This window comes from Lonchura striata, chromosome 2 (genome assembly GCF_050655825.1).
Source record: "Lonchura striata isolate lonStrDom1 chromosome 2, ASM5065582v1, whole genome shotgun sequence".
Taxonomy (NCBI): domain Eukaryota; kingdom Metazoa; phylum Chordata; class Aves; order Passeriformes; family Estrildidae; genus Lonchura; species Lonchura striata.
Genome location: NC_140704.1, coordinates 77,865,952 through 77,888,335, shown reverse-complemented (window position 1 = coordinate 77,888,335; position 22,384 = coordinate 77,865,952).

Here is a 22,384-nt window from a genome sequence, read left to right as displayed (position 1 = left end):
TGCCCTGATAGACCCAAGGGAGCCATACAAACTGACATCAGCAACCTGGACTGGTGAGTTTTCTTTCCCAGGGAAAATGGCCAAAGGATGTGCTCAGAGGGCCCTAGCCCTGGGCTGTGCACCTGACTGCAAAAAATCCTTATATCGAAGTTTGGACCACAGACCGAATATTGTCCCCACCTCAAACTTGTGCTGCCCTGATAGACCCAAGGGAGCCCTACAAACTGACATCAGGAACCTGGACTGGTGAGTTTTCTTTCCCAGGGAAAATGGCCAAAGGGTGTGCCCAGGAGCCCCTGTGCCTGGTCAGGGACCTGATAGTAAAAATATCCTTATATCGAAGGATGGATCGTAGACCGAAGTTGTCCCCACCTCAAACTTGTGCTGCCCTGATAGACCCAAGGGAGCCCTACAAACTGACATCAGGAACCTGGACTGGTGAGTTTTCTTTCCCAGGGAAAATGACCAAAGGATGTGCCTAGGGGCCCCTGGCCCTGGGCTGGAACCTGACTGCAAAATATCCTTATATCGAAGGATGGACCCCAGAGCAAAGTTGTCCCCACCTCAAACTTGTGCTCCCCTGATAGACCCAAGGGAGCCCTACAAACTGACATCAGGTACCTGGACTGGTCAGTTTTCTTTCCCAGGGTAAATGGCCAAAAGATGTGCCCAGGGGCCCCTTGCCCTGGGCTGGGTCCTGACTGCAAAATATCCTTATATTGAAGGATGGATCGCAGACCGAAGTTGTCCCCACCTCAAATTTGTGCTGCCCTGATAGACCCAAGGGAGCCCTACAAAATGACATCAGGAACCTGGACTGGTGAGTTTTCTTTCCCAGGGAAAATGGCCACAGGATCTGCGCAGGGGGCCCCTGGGCCTGGGCTGGGAACCTGACTGCAAAAAATCCTTATATCGAAGTTTGGACCCCAGAGCGAAGTTGTCCCCACCTCAAACTTGTGCTGCCCTGATAGACCCAAGGGAGCCCTACAAACTGACATCAGGAACATGGACTGGAGAGATTTCTTTCCCAGGGAAAATGTCCAAAGGATGTGCCCAGAAGGCCCTGGCCCTGGGCTGGAACCTGACTGCAAAATATCCTTATATCGAAGGATGGACCCCAGACCGAAGCTGTCCACACCTCAAAATTGTGCTGCCCTGTTAGACCCAAGGGAGCCCTACAAACTGACATCAGGAACCTGGACTGGTGAGTTTTCTTTCCCAGGGAAAATGGCCAAAGGATGTGCCCAGGGGCCCCTGGACCTGGGCTGGGCACCTGACTGCAAAATATCCTTATATCGAAGGATGGACCCCAGACCGAATGTTGTCCCCACCTCAAACTTGTGCTGCCCTGATAGACCCAAGGGAGCCCTACAAACTGACATCAACAACCTGGACTGGTGAGTTTTCTTTCCCAGGGAAAATGGCCAAAGGGTGTGCCCAGGGGCCCCTGGCCCTGGGCTGGATCCTGACTGAAAAATATCCTTATATTGAAGGATGGATCGCAGACCCAAGTTGTCCCCACCTCAAATTTGTGCTGCCCTGATAGACCCAAGGGAGCCCTACAAACTGACTTCAGGAACCTGGACTGGTGAGTTTTCTTTCCCAGGGAAAATGGCCAAAGGATGTTCTCAGAGGGCCCTGGCCCTGGGCTGTGCACCTGACTGCAAAAAATCCTTATATCGAAGTTTGGACCACAGACCGAATGTTGTCCCCACCTCAAAGTTGTGCTGCCCTGATAGACCCAAGGGAGCCCTACAAACTGACATCAGGAACCTGGACTGGTGAGTTTTCTTTCCCGGGGAAAATGGCCAAAGGATGTGCCCAGGGGCCCCTGGACCTGGGCTGGGCACCTGACTGCAAAAAATCCTTATATCGAAGGATGGACCCCAGACCGAAGCTGTCCCCACCTCAAAATTGTGCTGCCCTGATAGACCCAAGTGAGCCCTAGAAACTGACATCAGGAACATGGACTGGTCAGTTTTCTTTCCCAGGGAAAATGGCCAAAGGATGTGCCCAGGGCCCCCTGGCCCAGGGCTGGGCACCTGACTGCAAAATATCCTTATATCGAAGGATGGAGCCCAGACCGAAGTTGTCCCCACCTCAAACTTGTGCTGCCCTGATAGACCCAAGGGAGCCCTAAAAACTGACATTAGGAACCTGGACTGGTGAGTTTTCTTTCCCAGGGAAAATGGCCAAAGGACCTGCGCATGTGGCCCCTGGGCCTGGGCTGTGCACCTGACAGCAAAAAATCCTTATATCGAAGGATGGACCCCAGACCGAAACTGTCCCCACCTCAAAATTGTGCTGCCCTGATAGACCCAAGGGAGCCCTACAAACTGACATCAGGAACCTGGACTTGTGAGTTTTCTTTCCCAGGGAGAATGACCAAAGGATGTGCTAGGGGCCCCTGGCCCTGGGCTGGAACGTAACTGAAAAATATCCTTATATTGAAGGATGGATCGCAGACCGAAATTGTCCCCACCTCAAATTTGTGCTGCCCTGATAGACCCAAGGGAGCCCTACAAACTGACATCAGGAACCTGGACTGGTGAGTTTTCTTTCCCAGGGAAAATGGCCAAAGGATGTGCCCAGGGTGCCCCTAGCCCTGCGCTGTGCACCTGACTGCAAAAAATCCTTATATCGAAGGATGGATCCCAGACCGAAGTTGTCCCCACCTCAAACTTGTGCTGCCCTGATAGACCCAAGGGAGCCCTACAAACTGACATCAGGAACCTGGACTGGTGAGTTTTCTTTCCCAGGGAAAATGACCTAAGGATGTGCCTAGGGGCCCCTGGCCCTGGGCTGACCCCTACCTGCAAAAAATCCATATATCGAAGTTTGGACCGCAGACAGAAGTTGTCCCCTCCTCAAAACTGTGCTGCCCTGATAGACCCAAGGGAGCCCTACAAACTGACATCAGGACCTGAAATGGTGAGTTTTCTTTCCCAGGGAAAATGGCCAAAGGCTGAGGCCCAGGGGGTCCGTGGCCCAGGGCTGGGACCTGACTGCAAAAATCCTTATATCGAAGGATGGACCCCAGACCGAAGTTGTCCCCACCTCAAACTTGTGCTGCTCTGATAGACCCAAGGGAGCCCTAGAAACCTGACATCAGGAACCTGGACTGGTGAGTTTTCTTTCCCAGGGAAAATGACCAAAGTTTGTGCCCAGAGGGCCCTGGGCCTGGTCTGGAACCTGACTGCAACATATCCTTATATCGAAGAATGGATCGCAGACGGAAGTTGTCCGCACCTCAAACTTGTGCTGCCTTGATAGACCTAAGGGAGCCCAAAAAACTGACATCAGGAACCTGGACTGGTGAGTTTTCTTTCCCAGGGAAAATGGCCAAAGGATGTGCCCAGGGGGCCCCTGGACCTGGGCTGGGCACTTGACTGCAAAAAATCCTTATATCGAAGGATGGAGCCCAGACCGAAGTTGTCCCCACCTCAAACTTGTGCTGCCCTGATAGACCCAAGGGAGCCCTAAAAACTGACATTAGGAACCTGGACTGGTGAGTTTTCTTTCCCAGGGAAAATGGCCAAAGGACCTGCACATGGGGCCCCTGGGCCTGGGCTGTGCACCTGACTGCAAAAAATCCTTATATCGAAGGATGGACCCCAGACCGAAACTGTCCCCACCTCAAAATTGTGCTGCCCTGATAGACCCAAGGGAGCCCTACAAACTGACATCAGGAACCTGGACTTGTGAGTATTCTTTCCCAGGGAAAATGACCAAAGGATGCGCTAGGGGCCCCTGGCCCTGGGCTGGAACGTAACTGAAAAATATCCTTATATTGAAGGATGGATCGCAGACCGAAATTGTCCCCACCTCAAATTTGTGCTGCCCTGATAGACCCAAGGGAGCCCTACAAACTGACATCAGGAACCTGGACTGGTGAGTTTTCTTTCCCAGGGAAAATGGCCAAAGGATGTGCCCAGGGGGCCCCTAGCCCTGCGCTGTGCACCTGACTGCAAAAAATCCTTATATCGAAGGATGGATCCCAGACCGAAGTTGTCCCCACCTCAAACTTGTGCTGCCCTGATAGACCCAAGGGAGCCCTACAAACTGACATCAGGAACCTGGACTGGTGAGTTTTCTTTCCCAGGGAAAATGACCTAAGGATGTGCCTAGGGGCCCCTGGCCCTGGGCTGACCCCTACCTGCAAAAAATCCATATATCGAAGTTTGGACCGCAGACAGAAGTTGTCCCCTCCTCAAAACTGTGCTGCCCTGATAGACCCAAGGGAGCCCTACAAACTGACATCAGGACCTGAAATGGTGAGTTTTCTTTCCCAGGGAAAATGGCCAAAGGCTGAGGCCCAGGGGGTCCGTGGCCCAGGGCTGGGACCTGACTGCAAAAATCCTTATATCGAAGGATGGACTCCAGACCGAAGTTGTCCCCACCTCAAACTTGTGCTGCTCTGATAGACCCAAGGGAGCCCTAGAAACCTGACATCAGGAACCTGGACTGGTGAGATTTCTTTCCCAGGCAAAATGACCAAAGTTTGTGCCCAGAGGGCCCTGGGCCTGGTCTGGAACCTGACTGCAACATATCCTTATATCGAAGGATGGATCGCAGACGGAAGTTGTCCGCACCTCAAACTTGTGCTGCCTTGATAGACCTAAGGGAGCCCAAAAAACTGACATCAGGAACCTGGACTGGTGAGTTTTCTTTCCCAGGGAAAATGGCCAAAGGATGTGCCCAGGGGGCCCCTGGACCTGGGCTGGGCACCTGACTGCAAAAAATCCTTATATCGAAGTTTGGACCCCAGACCGAAATAGTCCCCACCTCAAAATTGTGCTGCCCTGATAGACCCAAGGGAGCCCTACACACTGACATCAGCAACCTGGACTGGTGAGTTTTCTTTCCCAGGGAAAATGGCCAAAGGATGTGCCCAGGTGCCCCTGGCCCTGGGCTTGGCACCTGACTGCAAAAAATCCTTATATCAAAGGATGGACCCCAGACCGAATGTTGTCCCCACCTCAAACATGTGCTGCCCTGATAGACCCAAGGGAGCCCTACAAAGTGACATCAGGAACTTGGACTGGTGAGTTTTCTTTCCCAGGGAAAATGGCCAAAGGATGTGCCCAGGGGCCCCTTGCCCTGGGCTGGGTCCTGACTGCAAAATATCCTTATATTGAAGGATGGATCGCAGACCGAAGTTGTCCCCACCTCAAATTTGTGCTGCCCTGATAGACCCAAGGGAGCCCTACACACTGACATCAGCAACCTGGACTGGTGAGTTTTCTTTCCCAGGGAAAATGGCCAAAGGATGTGCCCAGGTGCCCCTAGCCCTGGGCTTGGCACCTGACTGCAAAAAATCCTTATATCAAAGGATGGACCCCAGGCCGAATGTTGTCCCCACCTCAAATTTGTGCTGCCCTGATAGACCCAAGGGAGCCCTACAAACTGACATCAACAACCTGGACTGGTGAGTTTTCTTTCCCAGGGAAAATGGCCAAAGGATGTGCCCAGGGGCCCCTGGCCCTGGGCTGGGTCCTGACTGAAAAATATATCCTTATATTGAAGGATGGATCGCAGACCCAAGTTGTCCCCACCTCAAATTTGTGCTGCCCTGATTGACCCAAGGGAGCCCTACAAACTGACATCAGCAACCTGGACTGGTGAGTTTTCTTTCCCAGGGAAAATGGCCACAGGATCTGCGCAGGGGGCCCCTGGGCCTGGGCTGGGCACCTGACTGCAAAAAATCCTTATATCGAAGTTTGGACCCCAGAGCGAAGTTGTCCCCACCTCAAACTTGTGCTGCCCTGATAGACCCAAGGGAGCCCTACAAACTGACATCAGGAACATGGACTGGAGAGATTTCTTTCCCAGGGAAAATGTCCAAAGGATGTGCCCAGAAGGCCCTGGCCCTGGGCTGGAACCTGACTGCAAAATATCCTTATATCGAAGGATGGACCCCAGACCGAAGCTGTCCACACCTCAAAATTGTGCTGCCCTGTTAGACCCAAGGGAGCCCTACAAACTGACATCAGGAACCTGGACTGGTGAGTTTTCTTTCCCAGGGAAAATGGCCAAAGGATGTGGCCAGGGGCCCCTGGACCTGGGCTGGGCACCTGACTGCAAAATATCCTTATATCGAAGGATGGACCCCAGACCGAATGTTGTCCCCACCTCAAACTTGTGCTGCCCTGATAGACCCAAGGGAGCCCTACAAACTGACATCAACAACCTGGACTGGTGAGTTTTCTTTCCCAGGGAAAATGGCCAAAGGGTGTGCCCAGGGGCCCCTGGCCCTGGGCTGGATCCTGACTGAAAAATATCCTTATATTGAAGGATGGATCGCAGACCCAATTTGCCCCACCTCAAATTTGTGCTGCCCTGATAGACCCAAGGGAGCCCTACAAACTGACATCAGGAACCTGGACTGGTGAGTTTTCTTTCCCAGGGAAAATGGCCAAAGGATGTTCTCAGAGGGCCCTGGCCCTGGGCTGTGCACCTGACTGCAAAAAATCCTTATATCGAAGTTTGGACCACAGACCGAATGGTGTCCCCACCTCAAAGTTGTGCTGCCCTGATAGACCCAAGGGAGCCCTACAAACTGACATCAGGAACCTGGACTGGTGAGTTTTCTTTCCCAGGGAAAATGGCCAAAGGATGTGCCCAGGGGCCCCTGGACCTGGGCTGGGCACCTGACTGCAAAAAATCCTTATATCGAAGGATGGACCCCAGACCGAAGCTGTCCCCACCTCAAAATTGTGCTGCCCTGATAGACCCAAGTGAGCCCTAGAAACTGACATCAGGAACATGGACTGGTCAGTTTTCTTTCCCAGGGAAAATGGCCAAAGGATGTGCCCAGGGCCCCCTGGCCCAGGGCTGGGCACCTGACTGCAAAATATCCTTATATCGAAGGGTGGAGCCCAGACCGAAGTTGTCCCCACCTCAAACTTGTGCTGCCCTGATAGACCCAAGGGAGCCCTAAAAACTGACATTAGGAACCTGGACTGGTGAGTTTTCTTTCCCAGGGAAAATGGCCAAAGGACCTGCGCATGTGGCCCCTGGGCCTGGGCTGTGCACCTGACAGCAAAAAATCCTTATATCGAAGGATGGACCCCAGACCGAAACTGTCCCCACCTCAAAATTGTGCTGCCCTGATAGACCCAAGGGAGCCCTACAAACTGACATCAGGAACCTGGACTTGTGAGTTTTCTTTCCCAGGGAGAATGACCAAAGGATGTGCTAGGGGCCCCTGGCCCTGGGCTGGAACGTAACTGAAAAATATCCTTATATTGAAGGATGGATCGCAGACCGAAATTGTCCCCACCTCAAATTTGTGCTGCCCTGATAGACCCAAGGGAGCCCTACAAACTGACATCAGGAACCTGGACTGGTGAGTTTTCTTTCCCAGGGAAAATGGCCAAAGGATGTGCCCAGGGTGCCCCTAGCCCTGCGCTGTGCACCTGACTGCAAAAAATCCTTATATCGAAGGATGGATCCCAGACCGAAGTTGTCCCCACCTCAAACTTGTGCTGCCCTGATAGACCCAAGGGAGCCCTACAAACTGACATCAGGAACCTGGACTGGTGAGTTTTCTTTCCCAGGGAAAATGACCTAAGGATGTGCCTAGGGGCCCCTGGCCCTGGGCTGACCCCTACCTGCAAAAAATCCATATATCGAAGTTTGGACCGCAGACAGAAGTTGTCCCCTCCTCAAAACTGTGCTGCCCTGATAGACCCAAGGGAGCCCTACAAACTGACATCAGGACCTGAAATGGTGAGTTTTCTTTCCCAGGGAAAATGGCCAAAGGCTGAGGCCCAGGGGGTCCGTGGCCCAGGGCTGGGACCTGACTGCAAAAATCCTTATATCGAAGGATGGACCCCAGACCGAAGTTGTCCCCACCTCAAACTTGTGCTGCTCTGATAGACCCAAGGGAGCCCTACACACTGACATCAGCAACCTGGACTGGTGAGTTTTCTTTCCCAGGGAAAATGGCCAAAGGATGTGCCCAGGGGCCCCTTGCCCTGGGCTGGGTCCTGACTGCAAAATATCCTTATATTGAAGGATGGATCGCAGACCGAAGTTGTCCCCACCTCAAATTTGTGCTGCCCTGATAGACCCAAGGGAGCCCTACACACTGACATCAGCAACCTGGACTGGTGAGTTTTCTTTCCCAGGGAAAATGGCCAAAGGATGTGCCCAGGTGCCCCTAGCCCTGGGCTTGGCACCTGACTGCAAAAAATCCTTATATCAAAGGATGGACCCCAGACCGAATGTTGTCCCCACCTCAAATTTGTGCTGCCCTGATAGACCCAAGGGAGCCCTACAAACTGACATCAACAACCTGGACTGGTGAGTTTTCTTTCCCAGGGAAAATGGCCAAAGGATGTGCCCAGGGGCCCCTGGCCCTGGGCTGGGTCCTGACTGAAAAATATATCCTTATATTGAAGGATGGATCGCAGACCCAAGTTGTCCCCACCTCAAATTTGTGCTGCCCTGATAGACCCAAGGGAGCCCTACAAACTGACATCAGCAACCTGGACTGGTGAGTTTTCTTTCCCAGGGAAAATGGCCAAAGGATGTGCTCAGAGGGCCCTGGCCCTGGGCTGTGCACCTGACTGCAAAAAATCCTTATATCGAAGTTTGGACCACAGACCGAATGTTGTCCCCACCTCAAACTTGTTCTGCCCTGATAGACCCAAGGGATCCCTACAAATTGACATCAGGAACCTGGACTGGTGAGTTTTCTTTCCCAGGGAAAATGGCCAAAGGTTGTGCCAAGGGCCCCCTGGCTTGGGCTGGGCACCTGACTGCAAAATATCCGCATATGGAAGGATGGATCACAGACCGAAGTTGTCCCCACCTCAAACATGTGCTGCCCTGATAGACCCAAGGGAGCCCTAGAAACCTGACATCAGGAACCTGGACTTGTGAGTTTTCTTTCCCAGGGAAAATGGCCAAAGTTTGTGCCCAGAGGGCCCTGGGCCTGGTCTGGAACCTGACTGCAAAATATCCTTATATCGAAGGATGGATCGCAGACCGAAGTTGTCCCCACCTCAAACTTGTGCTGCTCTGATAGACCCAAGGGAGCCCTAGAAACCTGACATCAGGAACCTGGACTGGTGAGTTTTCTTTCCCAGGCAAAATGACCAAAGTTTGTGCCCAGAGGGCCCTGGGCCTGGTCTGGAACCTGACTGCAACATATCCTTATATCGAAGGATGGATCGCAGATGGAAGTTGTCCGCACCTCAAACTTGTGCTGCCTTGATAGACCTAAGGGAGCCCTACAAACTGACATCAGGAACCTGGACTGGTGAGTTTTCTTTCCCAGGGAAAATGGCCAAAGGATGTGCCCAGGGGGCCCCTGGACCTGGGCTGGGCACCTGACTGCAAAAAATCCTTATATCGAAGTTTGGACCCCAGACCGAAATAGTCCCCACCTCAAAATTGTGCTGCCCTGATAGACCCAAGGGAGCCCTACACACTGACATCAGCAACCTGGACTGGTGAGTTTTCTTTCCCAGGGAAAATGGCCAAAGGATGTGCCCAGGTGCCCCTGGCCCTGGGCTTGGCACCTGACTGCAAAAAATCCTTATATCAAAGGATGGACCCCAGACCGAATGTTGTCCCCACCTCAAACTTGTGCTGCCCTGATAGACCCAAGGGAGCCCTACAAACTGACATCAGGAACTTGGACTGGTGAGTTTTCTTTCCCAGGGAAAATGGCCAAAGGATGTGCCCAGGGGCCCCTTGCCCTGGGCTGGGTCCTGACTGCAAAATATCCTTATATTGAAGGATGGATCGCAGACCGAAGTTGTCCCCAGCTCAAATTTGTGCTGCCCTGATAGACCCAAGGGAGCCCTACACACTGACATCAGCAACCTGGACTGGTGAGTTTTCTTTCCCAGGGAAAATGGCCAAAGGATGTGCCCAGGTGCCCCTAGCCCTGGGCTTGGCACCTGACTGCAAAAAATCCTTACATCAAAGGATGGACCCCAGACCGAATGTTGTCCCCACCTCAAATTTGTGCTGCCCTGATAGACCCAAGGGAGCCCTACAAACTGACATCAACAACCTGGACTGGTGAGTTTTCTTTCCCAGGGAAAATGGCCAAAGGGTGTGCCCAGGGGCCCCTGGCCCTGGGCTGGGTCCTGACTGAAAAATATATCCTTATATTGAAGGATGGATCGCGGACCGCAGTTGTCCCCACCTCAAATTTGTGCTGCCCTGATAGACCCAAGGGAGCCCTACAAACTGACATCAGCAACCTGGACTGGTGAGTTTTCTTTCCCAGGGAAAATGGCCAAAGGTTGTGCCCAGAGGGCCCTGGGCCTGGTCTGGAACCTGACTGCAAAATATCCTTATATCGAAGGATGGATCGCAGACCGAAGTTGTCCCCACCTCAAACTTGTGCTGCCCTGATAGACCCAAGGGAACCCTACAAACTGACATCAGGAACCTGGACTGGTGAGTTTTCATTCTTAGGGAAAATGGCCAACGGATGTGCACAGCGGCCACTGGGACTGGGCTGGTCATCTGACTGCAAAAAGTCCTTATATCGAAGCATGGATCGCAGAACGAAGTTGTCCCCACCTCAAACTTGTGCTGCCCTGATAGACCCAAGGGAGCCCTACAAATTGACATCAGGAACCTGGACTGGTGAGTTTTCTTTCCCAGGGAAAATGGCCAAAGGATGTTCCCAGGGGGCCCCTGGCCCTGGGATGGAACCTGACTTCAAAATATCCTTATATCGAAGGATGGAACCCATACGGATGCTGTCCCCTCCTCAAACTTGTGCTGCCCTGATAGACCCAAGTGAGCCCTACAAATTGACATCAGGAACCTGGACTGGTGATTTCTCTTTCCCAGGGAAAATTTCCAAAGTATGTGCCCAGGGGCCCCTGGCCCTGGGCTCCAGCCTGACTTCAAAAGATCCTTATATCGAAGGATGGACCCCATACCGATGCTGTCCCCTCCTCAAACTTGTGCTGCCCTGATAGACCCAAGGGAGCCCTACAAAGTGACATCAGGAACCTGGACTGGTGAGTTTTCTTTCCCAGGGAAAATGGCCAAAGGATGTGCCCAGGTGCCCCTGGCCCTGGGCTCGGCAACTGACTGCAAAAAATCCATATATCGAAGGATGGACCCCAGACCGAATGTTGTTCCCACCTCAAAATTGTGCTGCCCTGATAGACCCAAGGGAGCACTACAAACTGACATCAGGAACTTGGACTGGTGAGTTTTCTTTCCCAGGGAAAATGGCCAAAGGTTGTGCCCAGAGGGCCCTGGGCCTGGGCTGGAACCTGACTGCAAAATATCCTTATATTGAAGGATGGATCGCAGACCGAAATTGTCCCCACCTCAAATTTGTACTGCCCTGATAGACCCAAGGGAGCCCTACAAACTGACATCAGCAACCTGGACTGGTGAGTTTTCTTTCCCAGGGAAAATGGCCAAAGGATGTGCCCAGGGGGCCCCTATCCCTGGGCTGGGCAACTGACTGCAAAAAATCCTTATATCGAAGGATGGATCCCAGACCGAAGCTGTCCCCTCCTCAAACTTGTGCTGCCCTGATAGACCCAAGGGAGCCCTACAAACTGACATCAGGAACCTGGACTGGTGAGTTTTCTTTCCCAGGGAAAATGACCTAAGGATGTGCCTAGGGGCCCCTGGCCCTGGGCTGGCCCCTGCCTGCAAAAAATCCATATATCGAAGTTTGGACCGCAGACCGAAGTTCTCCCCTCCTCAAAACTGTGCTGCCCTGATAGACCCAAGGGAGCCCTACAAACTGACATCAGGAACCTGAACTGGTGAGTTTTCTTTCCCAGGGAAAATGGCCAAAGCCTGAGGCCCAGGGGGTCCGTGGCCCAGGGCTGGGACCTGACTGCAAAAATCCTTAATATCGCATGATGGACCCCAGACCGAAGTTGTCCCCACCTCAAACATGTGCTGCCCTGATAGACCCAAGGGAGCCCTAGAAACCTGACATCAGGAACCTGGACTTGTGAGTTTTCTTTCCCAGGGAAAATGGCCAAAGGTTGTTCCCAGAGGGCCCTGGGCCTGGTCTGGAACCTGACTGCAAAATATCCTTATATCGAAGGATGGATCGCAGACCGAAGTTGTCCCCACCTCAAACTTGTGCTGCCCTGATAGACCCAAGGGAACCCTACAAACTGACATCAGGAACCTGGACTGGTGAGTTTTCATTCTTAGGGAAAATGGCCAACGGATGTGCACAGCGGCCACTGGGACTGGGCTGGTCATCTGACTGCAAAAAGTCCTTATATCGAAGCATGGATCGCAGAACGAAGTTGTCCCCACCTCAAACTTGTGCTGCCCTGATAGACCCAAGGGAGCCCTACAAATTGACATCAGGAACCTGGACTGGTGAGTTTTCTTTCCCAGGGAAAATGGCCAAAGGATGTTCCCAGGGGGCCCCTGGCCCTGGGATGGAACCTGACTTCAAAATATCCTTATATCGAAGGATGGAACCCATACGGATGCTGTCCCCTCCTCAAACTTGTGCTGCCCTGATAGACCCAAGGGAGCCCTACAAAGTGACATCAGGAACCTGGACTGGTGAGTTTTCTTTCCCAGGGAAAATGGCCAAAGGATGTGCCCAGGTGCCCCTGGCCCTGGGCTCGGCACCTGACTGCAAAAAATCCATATATCGAAGTATGGACCCCAGACCGAATGTTGTTCCCACCTCAAAATTGTGCTGCCCCGATAGACCCAAGGGAGCACTACAAACTGACATCAGGAACTTGGACTGGTGAGTTTTCTTTCCCAGGGAAAATGGCCAAAGGTTGTGCCCAGAGGGCCCTGGGCCTGGGCTGGAACCTGACTGCAAAATATCCTTATATTGAAGGATGGATCGCAGACCGAAATTGTCCCCACCTCAAATTTGTACTGCCCTGATAGACCCAAGGGAGCCCTACAAACTGACATCAGCAACCTGGACTGGTGAGTTTTCTTTCCCAGGGAAAATGGCCAAAGGATGTGCCCAGGGGGCCCCTATCCCTGGGCTGGGCAACTGACTGCAAAAAATCCTTATATCGAAGGATGGATCCCAGACCGAAGCTGTCCCCTCCTCAAACTTGTGCTGCCCTGATAGACCCAAGGGAGCCCTACAAACTGACATCAGGAACCTGGACTGGTGAGTTTTCTTTCCCAGGGAAAATGACCTAAGGATGTGCCTAGGGGCCCCTGGCCCTGGGCTGGCCCCTGCCTGCAAAAAATCCATATATCGAAGTTTGGACCGCAGACAGAAGTTGTCCCCTCCTCAAAACTGTGCTGCCCTGATAGACCCAAGGGAGCCCTACAAACTGACATCAGGAACCTGAACTGGTGAGTTTTCTTTCCCAGGGAAAATGGCCAAAGGCTGAGGCCCAGGGGGTCCGTGGCCCAGGGCTGGGACCTGACTGCAAAAATCCTTATATCGCATGATGGACCCCAGACCGAAGTTGTCCCCACCTCAAACATGTGGTGCCCTGATAGACCCAAGGGAGCCCTAGAAACCTGACATCAGGAACCTGGACTTGTGAGTTTTCTTTCCCAGGGAAAATGGCCAAAGTTTGTTCCCAGAGGGCCCTGGGCCTGGTCTGGAACCTGACTGCAAAATATCCTTATATCGAAGGATGGATCGCAGACCGAAGTTGTCCCCACCTCAAACTTGTGCTGCCCTGATAGACCCAAGGGAACCCTACAAACTGACATCAGGAACCTGGACTGGAGAGTTTTCTTTCCCAGGGAAAATGGCCAAAGGATGTGCCCAGGGGGCCCCTAGCACTGGGCTGGGCACCTGACTGCAAAAAATCCTTATATCGAAGTTTGGACCCCAGACCAAAATAGTCCCCACCTCAAAATTGTGCTGCCCTGATAGACCCAAGGGAGCCCTACAAAGTCACATCAGGAACCTGGACTGGTGAGTTTTTTTTCCCAGGGAAAATGGCCAAAGGATGTGCTCAGAGGGCCCTGGCCCTGGGCTGTGCACCTGACTGCAAAAAATCCTTATATCGAAGGATGGATCCCAGACCGAAGCTGTCCCCTCCTCAAACTTGTGCTGCCCTGATAGACCCAAGGGAGCCCTACAAACTGACATCAGGAAACTGTTCTGGTGAGTTTTCATTCCCAGGAAAATGGCTAAAGGATGTGCCCAGGGGGACCCTGGCCCTGGGCTCCAGCCTGACTTCAAAAGACCCTTATATCGAAGGATGGACCTCACACGGATGCTGTCCCCTCCTCAAACTTGTGCTGCCCTGATAGACCCAAGGGAGCCCTACAAACTGACATCAGCAACCTGGACTGGTGAGTTTTCTTTCCCAGGGAAAATGGCCAAAGGATGTGCCCTGGGTCCCCTGGAACTGGGCTGGGCAACTTAGTGCAAAAAATCCTTATATCGAAGTTTGGACCCCTGATCGAATGTCATCCCCACCTCAAATTTGTGCTGCCCTGATAGACCCAAGGGAGCCCTACACACTGACATCAGCAACCTGGACTGGTGAGTTTTCTTTCCCAGGGAAAATGGCCAAAGGATGTGCCCAGGTGCCCCTGGCCCTGGGCTTGGCACCTGACTGCAAAAAATCCTTATATCAAAGGATGGACCCCAGACCGAATGTTGTCCCCACCTCAAACTTGTGCTGCCCTGATAGACCCAAGGGAGCCCTACAAACTGACATCAGGAACTTGGACTGGTGAGTTTTCTTTCCCAGGGAAAATGGCCAAAGGATGTGCCCAGGGGCCCCTTGCCCTGGGCTGGGTCCTGACTGCAAAATATCCTTATATTGAAGGATGGATCGCAGACCGAAGTTGTCCCCAGCTCAAATTTGTGCTGCCCTGATAGACCCAAGGGAGCCCTACACACTGACATCAGGAACCTGGACTGGTGAGTTTTCTTTCCCAGGGAAAATGGCCAAAGGATGTGCCCAGGTGCCCCTAGCCCTGGGCTTGGTACCTGACTGCAAAAAATCCTTACATCAAAGGATGGACCCCAGACCGAATGTTGTCCCCACCTCAAATTTGTGCTGCCCTGATAGACCCAAGGGAGCCCTACAAACTGACATCAACAACCTGGACTGGTGAGTTTTCTTTCCCAGGGAAAATGGCCAAAGGGTGTGCCCAGGGGCCCCTGGCCCTGGGCTGGGTCCTGACTGAAAAATATATCCTTATATTGAAGGATGGATCGCGGACCGCAGTTGTCCCCACCTCAAATTTGTGCTGCCCTGATAGACCCAAGGGAGCCCTACAAACTGACATCAGCAACCTGGACTGGTGAGTTTTCTTTCCCAGGGAAAATGGCCAAAGGTTGTGCCCAGAGGGCCCTGGGCCTGGTCTGGAACCTGACTGCAAAATATCCTTATATCGAAGGATGGATCGCAGACCGAAGTTGTCCCCACCTCAAACTTGTGCTGCCCTGATAGACCCAAGGGAACCCTACAAACTGACATCAGGAACCTGGACTGGTGAGTTTTCATTCTTAGGGAAAATGGCCAACGGATGTGCACAGCGGCCACTGGGACTGGGCTGGTCATCTGACTGCAAAAAGTCCTTATATCGAAGCATGGATCGCAGAACGAAGTTGTCCCCACCTCAAACTTGTGCTGCCCTGATAGACCCAAGGGAGCCCTACAAATTGACATCAGGAACCTGGACTGGTGAGTTTTCTTTCCCAGGGAAAATGGCCAAAGGATGTGCCCAGGGGGCCCCTGGCCCTGGGATGGAACCTGACTTCAAAATATCCTTATATCGAAGGATGGAACCCATACGGATGCTGTCCCCTCCTCAAACTTGTGCTGCCCTGATAGACCCAAGTGAGCCCTACAAAGTGACATCAGGAACCTGGACTGGTGATTTCTCTTTCCCAGGGAAAATTTCCAAAGTATGTGCCCAGGGGCCCCTGGCCCTGGGCTCCAGCCTGACTTCAAAAGATCCTTATATCGAAGGATGGACCCCATACCGATGCTGTCCCCTCCTCAAACTTGTGCTGCCCTGATAGACCCAAGGGAGCCCTACAAAGTGACATCAGGAACCTGGACTGGTGAGTTTTCTTTCCCAGGGAAAATGGCCAAAGGATGTGCCCAGGTGCCCCTGGCCCTGGGCTCGGCAACTGACTGCAAAAAATCCATATATCGAAGGATGGACCCCAGACCGAATGTTGTTCCCACCTCAAAATTGTGCTGCCCTGATAGACCCAAGGGAGCACTACAAACTGACATCAGGAACTTGGACTGGTGAGTTTTCTTTCCCAGGGAAAATGGCCAAAGGTTGTGCCCAGAGGGCCCTGGGCCTGGGCTGGAACCTGACTGCAAAATATCCTTATATTGAAGGATGGATCGCAGACCGAAATTGTCCCCACCTCAAATTTGTACTGCCCTGATAGACCCAAGGGAGCCCTACAAACTGACATCAGCAACCTGGACTGGTGAGTTTTCTTTCCCAGGGAAAATGGCCAAAGGATGTGCCCAGGGGGCCCCTATCCCTGGGCTGGGCAACTGACTGCAAAAAATCCTTATATCGAAGGATGGATCCCAGACCGAAGCTGTCCCCTCCTCAAACTTGTGCTGCCCTGATAGACCCAAGGGAGCCCTACAAACTGACATCAGGAACCTGGACTGGTGAGTTTTCTTTCCCAGGGAAAATGACCTAAGGATGTGCCTAGGGGCCCCTGGCCCTGGGCTGGCCCCTGCCTGCAAAAAATCCATATATCGAAGTTTGGACCGCAGACAGAAGTTCTCCCCTCCTCAAAACTGTGCTGCCCTGATAGACCCAAGGGAGCCCTACAAACTGACATCAGGAACCTGAACTGGTGAGTTTTCTTTCCCAGGGAAAATGGCCAAAGCCTGAGGCCCAGGGGGTCCGTGGCCCAGGGCTGGGACCTGACTGCAAAAATCCTTAATATCGCATGATGGACCCCAGACCGAAGTTGTCCCCACCTCAAACATGTGGTGCCCTGATAGACCCAAGGGAGCCCTAGAAACCTGACATCAGGAACCTGGACTTGTGAGTTTTCTTTCCCAGGGAAAATGGCCAAAGGTTGTTCCCAGAGGGCCCTGGGCCTGGTCTGGAACCTGACTGCAAAATATCCTTATATCGAAGGATGGATCGCAGACCGAAGTTGTCCCCACCTCAAACTTGTGCTGCCCTGATAGACCCAAGGGAACCCTACAAACTGACATCAGGAACCTGGACTGGTGAGTTTTCATTCTTAGGGAAAATGGCCAACGGATGTGCACAGCGGCCACTGGGACTGGGCTGGTCATCTGACTGCAAAAAGTCCTTATATCGAAGCATGGATCGCAGAACGAAGTTGTCCCCACCTCAAACTTGTGCTGCCCTGATAGACCCAAGGGAGCCCTACAAATTGACATCAGGAACCTGGACTGGTGAGTTTTCTTTCCCAGGGAAAATGGCCAAAGGATGTTCCCAGGGGGCCCCTGGCCCTGGGATGGAACCTGACTTCAAAATATCCTTATATCGAAGGATGGAACCCATACGGATGCTGTCCCCTCCTCAAACTTGTGCTGCCCTGATAGACCCAAGGGAGCCCTACAAAGTGACATCAGGAACCTGGACTGGTGAGTTTTCTTTCCCAGGGAAAATGGCCAAAGGATGTGCCCAGGTGCCCCTGGCCGTGGGCTCGGCACCTGACTGCAAAAAATCCATATATCGAAGTATGGACCCCAGACCGAATGTTGTTCCCACCTCAAAATTGTGCTGCCCCGATAGACCCAAGGGAGCACTACAAACTGACATCAGGAACTTGGACTGGTGAGTTTTCTTTCCCAGGGAAAATGGCCAAAGGTTGTGCCCGGAGGGCCCTGGGCCTGGGCTGGAACCTGACTGCAAAATATCCTTATATTGAAGGATGGATCGCAGACCGAAATTGTCCCCACCTCAAATTTGTACTGCCCTGATAGACCCAAGGGAGCCCTACAAACTGACATCAGCAACCTGGACTGGTGAGTTTTCTTTCCCAGGGAAAATGGCCAAAGGATGTGCCCAGGGGGCCCCTATCCCTGGGCTGGGCAACTGACTGCAAAAAATCCTTATATCGAAGGATGGATCCCAGACCGAAGCTGTCCCCTCCTCAAACTTGTGCTGCCCTGATAGACCCAAGGGAGCCCTACAAACTGACATCAGGAACCTGGACTGGTGAGTTTTCTTTCCCAGGGAAAATGACCTAAGGATGTGCCTAGGGGCCCCTGGCCCTGGGCTGGCCCCTGCCTGCAAAAAATCCATATATCGAAGTTTGGACCGCAGACAGAAGTTGTCCCCTCCTCAAAACTGTGCTGCCCTGATAGACCCAAGGGAGCCCTACAAACTGACATCAGGAACCTGAACTGGTGAGTTTTCTTTCCCAGGGAAAATGGCCAAAGGCTGAGGCCCAGGGGGTCCGTGGCCCAGGGCTGGGACCTGACTGCAAAAATCCTTATATCGCATGATGGACCCCAGACCGAAGTTGTCCCCACCTCAAACATGTGGTGCCCTGATAGACCCAAGGGAGCCCTAGAAACCTGACATCAGGAACCTGGACTTGTGAGTTTTCTTTCCCAGGGAAAATGGCCAAAGTTTGTTCCCAGAGGGCCCTGGGCCTGGTCTGGAACCTGACTGCAAAATATCCTTATATCGAAGGATGGATCGCAGACCGAAGTTGTCCCCACCTCAAACTTGTGCTGCCCTGATAGACCCAAGGGAACCCTACAAACTGACATCAGGAACCTGGACTGGAGAGTTTTCTTTCCCAGGGAAAATGGCCAAAGGATGTGCCCAGGGGGCCCCTAGCACTGGGCTGGGCACCTGACTGCAAAAAATCCTTATATCGAAGTTTGGACCCCAGACCAAAATAGTCCCCACCTCAAAATTGTGCTGCCCTGATAGACCCAAGGGAGCCCTACAAAGTCACATCAGGAACCTGGACTGGTGAGTTTTTTTTCCCAGGGAAAATGGCCAAAGGATGTGCTCAGAGGGCCCTGGCCCTGGGCTGTGCACCTGACTGCAAAAAATCCTTATATCGAAGGATGGATCCCAGACCGAAGCTGTCCCCTCCTCAAACTTGTGCTGCCCTGATAGACCCAAGGGAGCCCTACAAACTGACATCAGGAAACTGTTCTGGTGAGTTTTCATTCCCAGGAAAATGGCTAAAGGATGTGCCCAGGGGGCCCCTGGCCCTGGGCTCCAGCCTGACTTCAAAAGACCCTTATATCGAAGGATGGACCTCACACGGATGCTGTCCCCTCCTCAAACTTGTGCTGCCCTGATAGACCCAAGGGAGCCCTACAAACTGACATCAGCAACCTGGACTGGTGAGTTTTCTTTCCCAGGGAAAATGGCCAAAGGATGTGCCCTGGGTCCCCTGGAACTGGGCTGGGCAACTTAGTGCAAAAAATCCTTATATCGAAGTTTGGACCCCTGATCGAATGTCATCCCCACCTCAAATTTGTGCTGCCCTGATAGACCGAAGGGAGCCCTACAAACTGACATCAGCAACCTGGACTGGTGAGTTTTCTTTCCCAGGGAAAGTGGCCAAAGGATGTGCTCAGAGGGCCCTGCCCCTGGGCTGTGCACCTGACAGCAAAAAATCCTTATATCGAAGTCTGGACCACAGACCGAATGTTGTCCCCACCTCAAAGTAGTGCTGCCCTGATAGACCCAAGGGAGCCCTACAAATTGACATCAGGAACCTGGACTGGTGAGTTTTCTTTCCCAGGGAAAATGGCCAACTGTTGTGCCAAGGGGCCCCTGGCCCTGGGCTGGGCACCTGACTGCAAAATATCCTTATATCGAAGGATGGATCGCAGACCCAAGTTGTCCCCACCTCAAACATGTGCTGCCCTGATAGACCCAAGGGAGCCCTACAAACTGACGTCAAAAACATGGACTGGTGAGTTTTCTTTCCCAGGGAAAATGGCCAAAGGATGTGCCCAGGGGCCCCTGACCAAGGGCTGGAATCTGACTTCTATATATCCTTATATCGAAGGATGGACCCCAGACCGAAGTTGTCCCCACCACAAACTTGTGCTGGCCTGATAGACCCGAGGGAGCCCTACAAACTGACATCAGGAACCTGGACTGGTGAGTTTTCTTTCCCAGGGAAAATGGCCAAAGGATTTGCCCAGGGGCCCCTGGTCCTGGGCTGGGGCCTCACTGCAAAATATCCATATATTGAAGGATGGACCTCAGACCGAAGTTGTCCCCTCCTCAAACTTGTGCTGCCCTGATAGACCCAAGGGAGCCCTACAAACTGACATCAGCAACCTGGACTGGAGAGTTTTCTTTCCCAGGGAAAATGGCCAAAGAATGTGCCAAGAGGGCCCTGGCCCGGGGCTGGAACCTGACTGCAATATATCCTTATATCGAAGGATGGATCGCACACCGAAGTTGTCCGCACCTCAAAATTGTGCTGCCCTTGTAGACCTAAGGGAGCCCTACGAACTGACATCAGCAACCTGGACTGGTGAGTTTTCTTTCCCAGGGGAAATGGACAAATGATGTGCCCAGGGGCCACTGGCCCTGGGCTGGAACCTGACTGCAAAATATCCTTATATCGAAGGATGGACCCCAGACCGAAGCTGTCCCCACCTAAATATTGTGCTGCCCTGATAGACCCAAGGGAGCCCTACACACTAACATCAGGAACCTGGATTGGTGAGTTTTCTTTCCCAGGGAAAATGGCCAAAGGATGTGCACAGGGGCCCCTGGCCTTGGGCTGGGACCTGATTTCAAAATATCCTTATATCGAAGGATGGATCGCAGACCGAAGTTGTCCCCACCTCAAACATGTGCTGCCCTGATAGACCCAAGGGAGCCCTACAAACTGACATCAGGAACCTGGACTGGTGAGTTTTCTTTCACAGTGAAAATGGCCAAAGGATGTTCCCAGGGGGCCCATAGCCCTGGGCTGGTGTCTGTGTGCAAAAATCCATATATCGATGTTTGGACCCCAGACAGAATTTGTCCCCTCCTCAAAATTGTGCTGTCCTGATAGACCCAAGGGAGCCCTACAAACTGACATCAGCAACCTGGACTGGTGAGTTTTCTTTCCCAGGGAAAATGGCCAAAGGATGTGCCCAGGGGGCCCCTAGCCCTGGGCTGGACACCTGACTGCAAAAAATCCTTATATCGAAGGATGGACCCCAGACCGAATGTTGTCCCCACCTCAAACTTGTGCTGCCCTGATAGACCCAAGGGAGCCCTACAAACTGACATCAACAACCTGGCCTGGTGAGTTTCCTTTCCCAGGGAAAATGGCCAAAGGATCTGCCCAGGGGCCCCTGGCCCTGGGCTGGGCACCTGACTGAAAAATATCCTTATATTGAAGGATGGATCGCAGACCGAAATTGCCCCACCTCAAATTTGTGCTGCCCTGATAGACCCAAGGGAGCCCTACAAACTGACATCAGCAACCTGGACTGGTGAGTTTTCTTTCCCAGGGAAAATGGCCAAAGGATGTGCCCAGGGGGCCCCTAGCCCTGGGCTGGGCACCTGACTGCAAAAAATCCTTATATCGAAGGATGGACCCCAGACCGAAGTTGTCCCCACATCAAACTTGTGCTGCCCTGATAGACCCAAGGGAGCCCTACAAACTGACATCAACAACCTGGACTGGTGAGTTTCCTTTCCCAGGGAAAATGGCCAAAGGATCTGCCCAGGGGCCCCTGGCCCTGGGCTGGGCACCTGACTGAAAAATATCCTTATATTGAAGGATGGATCGCAGACCGAAATTGCCCCACCTCAAACTTGAGCTGCCCTGATAGACCCAAGGGAGCCCTACAAACTGACATCAGCAACCTGGACTGGTGAGTTTTCTTTCCCAGGGAAAATGGCCAAAGGATGTGCCCAGGGGGCCCCTAGCCCTGGGCTGGGCAACGGACTGCAAAAAATCCTTATATCGAAGGATGGATCCCAGACCGAAGCTGTCCCCTCCTCAAACTTGTGCTGCCCTGATAGACCCAAGGGAGCCCTACAAACTGACATCAGGAATCTGGACTGGTGAGTTTTCTTTCCCAGGGAAAATGACCTAAGGATGTGCCTAAGGGCCCCTGGCTGTGGGTTGGCCCCTGACTGCAAAAAATCTATATATCGAAGTTTGGACCGCAGACAGAAGTTGTCCCCTCCTCAAAACTGTGCTGCCCTGATAGACCCAAAGGAGCCCTACAAACTGACATCAGGAACCTGGACTGGTGAGTTTTCTTTCCCAGGGAAAATGGCCAAAGGATGTGCCGGGGGCCCCTGGCCCCGGGCTGGGGCCTGAATGCCAAAAATCTTTTACCGAAAGAAGGACCCCAGACCAACGTTGTCCCCACCTCAAACTTGTGCTGCCCTGATATACCAAAGGGAGCCCTAGAAACTGACATCAGGAACCTGGACTGGTGAGTTTTCTTTCTTAGGGAAAATGGCCAAAGGATGCGCCCAGGGGCCCCTGGCCCTGGGC